Source organism: Pomacea canaliculata, linkage group LG3 (assembly GCF_003073045.1).
Source record: "Pomacea canaliculata isolate SZHN2017 linkage group LG3, ASM307304v1, whole genome shotgun sequence".
Taxonomy (NCBI): domain Eukaryota; kingdom Metazoa; phylum Mollusca; class Gastropoda; order Architaenioglossa; family Ampullariidae; genus Pomacea; species Pomacea canaliculata.
This window is the reverse complement of record NC_037592.1, coordinates 5,206,446-5,211,179: the sequence shown is the minus strand read 5'-3', so window position 1 is coordinate 5,211,179 and position 4,734 is coordinate 5,206,446.

The following is a 4,734-nucleotide window of genomic DNA, read 5'->3' as shown; positions in this document are numbered from 1 at the left end:
TTTTTTTTTTTAAATCTTTTTTATGTGAAAGTGCTGATGGTGATTAAATAAGCTTTGGTGAACCCGTCAGTGGCTGGTGGTGAAAGTGGCTAGTGTTTAATTTACTGCGCTAGACCTGTATTCACATTTGGCTGTTTGATGATGAAAAGATGTGAAGGAAGATTATGCAAATGCTGGATTTCTCAATTGATTTCCTTTTATTAAAGTCATTTGTTAATAGCATATACTCATGATAGTGATGAAAGTTTCTCTTCTTTTGATGGATTCAAACTTGATGCTTGTTTTACAGGGTTCCCAGGGATCAGGGATGGTGCCAAAAAAGGACCTTAAAAGGACCTTTCATGCATTCGAAAGGACCTAAGTGACAGTCATCAATGCTTAAGTTTTTCTCTTGTGTGGTCGGAAAGATGTATTATTTATGAATCTGTGGTCTTCTCTATGTTCTCAAATACATGTATTTCTAGTAATAAATAATCAAAGAGTTAATTTTGATGCCTGTCTGCCATATTTAGATTAGATAACTTAAAAAGTGTCCTTAGCGCGCTGATAACATACACCGTTAATGTTCCAAGTTTTCTAGAAATCTAAGTAATAATAATTGCAAACCTGAAAGCCATTCTTTGGTGTAATACAAAAGTCAGTTCACGTGTCTCTCTCTCGCACACACACTCTAATGGGAAGAGAGAGATAGAAATAGAGCTATGCACAGTAGTACTAGAAGATCAAAGTTCAAGAAAGAGTAAGTTTCTAAAGAACTTTTGAAAAAAAAGAGCGTTTTTTGCGAATACGGAAGGGCAACTAGTGTTGTACAGATGTGTAGACCAAACATTTTCTTGTGACTACAAGGAATGCCAAGGATTGGAGGATCAGATGAGGAATGAAAAGAGTGTGATCCTAATGCTAAACCAAAGATGGAATGAGTCGAAACTGTCAAGCATTACAGCCCATTTATTTTTAACCTTGAGATATTATTTAAGCATTCTTATTACACATACATGTAACACATGCAAACATATACATAAACAGCATGATATACTAATACACATAAGATTAAGATTACAAAATGACAAAGCAATCCATCTACTATAAGCAAAAGTTTCATTGATGAAATTCAATTCTTTGTCACCCCTACAGCTTTACCAATACTAAACAATACAATTTCTTTACACAACCTAATTTCCTCTAAATAGTTCTGGTTTTTTAACATGTTCCATAGCATACATGTACAGAATTGTGCAGGCTTATTTAAACTGAAATAAACATTAATTCTGAATGTCACAATTCAACACCTTTTAATTTCTTCCTGTAATCTATCAATGTCTGACTGAATCTTTGTTATCTCCTTCTTCTTGTCTTTGGCTAACAAACGCATGTTGTTAGATCTTTCAATAAGTGAAAACTTTTTTGCTCTTCAGCCTGGAAACTATGTCTGTCAGCCAGTTCCAGCAGGTGTCGTTCTTCGGCACTGGTGGTCTTTAGCCTTTTTGTGAGTATTACCAGCTCATCTCCTAATCTCTTTCTGTGGACCTGCTTTTCTTCTGTTTCCTTCTGCTGCTTCTGCTCAGAGAGGTAACGTTCATACCTGCCATAGGCACTAGAAGCGGATATCATCAGTGGTTTGGAGATCTCAACATTTTCCACCCCTCCCACACTGTGAATATGATCAAGAATTACTCTGCGTGCTTTTAGTGCAGTCTGACTAAGATTGTCAGCTACTGTTTCTTTGTTGAATGAAAATCCTCTTTCCACTGTAGCTTGACCATGAGAGAGTAGGAGTAACTGTCTGACAACAGACCACAACACCTGAAACTCTGCTTTTCCAGCAAGGGCATCATAAAACCAACTATCCAGTCTTTGTGTCATAGGGTCAAAAGCCTTACTACCACACTCACCTGCAGAACTGTCAAGAAAATTACGGAACTCTGACAATACCTTGTCACAAGTCACATCATCAAACCTTTTCACACCTTGGCAATACAACAAACCTTTTTCATTTTTTGTATTGATTTGTCTTTTTCCCCCATGGTCTTTGGGTTTAAGAAAGTTATGTTTCTCACTAGGGTGTACTTCAGTGGAGATTTATCCTGCAATTTTAGAACAACTGCTTTCAAAAAATCTCTGCATTCAGCTCTGAAGGCCATGAGAGTTCCATCGTTTACTGATGACTGTTTCTTAGCTACAGCCAGTAGTCTATCAACCCTGAAGCCAAGTTCGATCATGCTCAGATTGACATGGTTAGAACTGTTGCATATATCAACCTGCACAAGTTGGAGGGCAGTTTCACATTTATTAAGTACATTTGACTTGATAAATTTGTGCATCAGATTTTTCATAATGTCATGTAAGTCTAAACAAAGGAAAGGAAGAAGAGGCTGATCAGCTTGGTATTTTCTCAAAAAAGGTTCAAGTATACTGGCAATTAAACTAAAGAAAGCCAGATGACATGAAAGCAAAGGGGTAGATAAGACTCCAGCTTTTACAATATCAAAAGATTTGTTCTTTGGCAATGTTATTTTTTTCTCCATTGCAGCTTTGACAAATTTTTCCAAGTATGGAAGCATAACAATTGCTTTTTCAGCAACAGAATTGTTTTCAAGCCATCGGTGAGCACAGAACTTGGCTGGAAAAGATGTGGAACCAGTTACTTTTATATAATCTTCTCTTCTGGCTGGGCTGTCTCTGAACAAGATATAAGCAGATGTAAGAAATGACTCAAGCTCCCATTGAGAAGCCTCGCACCCACGCCTAAATGCATTGTGCATAACATGGAGTCCACAGCTGCCCACATTTAACAAACAACATTGTGATTGGTAATCATGTCGTTATTAATTTTCTCAAGAAGGTTTAGGTTTACAGAAGGTCCATCCATAGAAATTTGAAGTAAATTAGCTTGCTTGAAGTTTGATTCGCTAATTACCTTACTGAACTTTTGTTGAAGGTCTATGGCCGCGGAATGACCCAAAAATTCCGAGGTCAGGTAATGAGTCCTTACAGCATTGTCACTCCAGTAACGAACATGGAAATCCAGCTGTTTAGTTTGAGTCTTATGGTTAGAAGATTCATCAAACAAAAGAACATACTCAGGCGACGAATTTACACAGTCCAGAAGCAATTTCGAAAAAGTGAGGAGCAAGCCCAAATGAAGTTAGATAACTGGCTTTTGTTTGACCGCCACTTAAATTCTGCAGCTACTTGGCTGTCTGGGAACATAAGTCGAAACAGTTCAGCAGACTTTTCAGCAGATCTGAAACTGTAGTGTGATTCCACAATCTTGAGAGTCCACAGGATCTCTGCCTTCAATCGTTCATTGCTCATCACGAAACCTATTCAAAGAAAACATTTAAGTTACCATTATGTCTGTAAACATTATGTTCTGTCTGAATAAAAGACAGGTTTCAAAAAGCAATAATTAATGACATGATAATATAAATAATACTAAACTAAGTTAAAGTATAAAGATGGCAGCATAGTTGAAAATGAAAGTTATTTTCAGCTAACTGATTTAGCTTTAATGTTAAATTGTTTGATTTTAAAAATCCAAAAAATAATGTATTTGCTGGTAAAATAGGATAATAAGCATACATTATTAATTATACTTTCTTTTTAATCTTTCCTGATCAGATGCCAAAAATTCAGATCAATTTTCTGCAGCAAAGCTGTAGTAAGATTCGTGATTGTATAAAACTCTATTTGTAGTTCGAATCATGAGAAAATGAAAATCTCAACTTTTTAATTTAAATAATTCTTTGCTATTTACTGATCTTTAAGCTATTGGCTTCACCGTAAATTAGACGATAGGCTTAATAAAGAGTGGAAAAAACCGCAAAATGTTATGCACGCTTTAATTTAATGTGTTTTTCTAAGTACCCACATCGTTAACTAAATGAATCGCTAAAGATAAATAATTGTCAACTTACTGGACACACTTGCAGAGCTGGTCGGTGCCGTCTGATTTTGAGCGGGCTGTGGATGTTCTCGATGACGAAAGTAATCAGTTACACAAAAGCGCGCATCTTTCAGAAATACTTTTATTTGCCTTTGGTGTCTTTCGGTAACCATGTGCTGTTTCAGAACACTTTCGCCCATTGATGAAAGATTCAGAGATATTTTGCAGGCAGCACATCGTGCCAAATGTTTATTGCTCGAGTCTTTTATTAACCAATCTTTATACTTGTCTTCCTTTAGCCACTTCTCCTGAAAAGAGCACTTCCCCGGCATCTTTCAAATTGTTAAGCAGACAAAGAAATGTGGTCGACACGACGAGAGTGAACTCGCGAAAGGCCGAAACGGACGTTCCCGCCGCGAGCGAGACTGGGTAGTCATGTGATTAAAATAGCAATGCAGCGAAAAATCGTCGGTATTTTGCGCCAAAGTCTACTCCGGAAATAAATTTGTTGTAATATTTTATCGATAAAAGGACTTAAAAGGGTCACAGAGAAAATGTAAGGACCTGTGTGAGAATTTGAAAGGACCGCATGGCAAATAAAAGGACTTAAAAGGCCTTTTGGCGAAAATTCAATATAAAAGGACTTAAAAGGACCTTGCAAGGACCTGGGAACCCTGGTTTTATCATTAGAAGTTATGGCAGATCATATTGTCATTGTGATTCATTTAAACTCCTCTGCTTTTTCCTTGAATGGTGTACCTGATTTCATCTCCATATAACCGTACTATTCTGGTCGATTTCTTTACAGTATAATCTTACACATCATTCATATAAAACATAGACGGCTC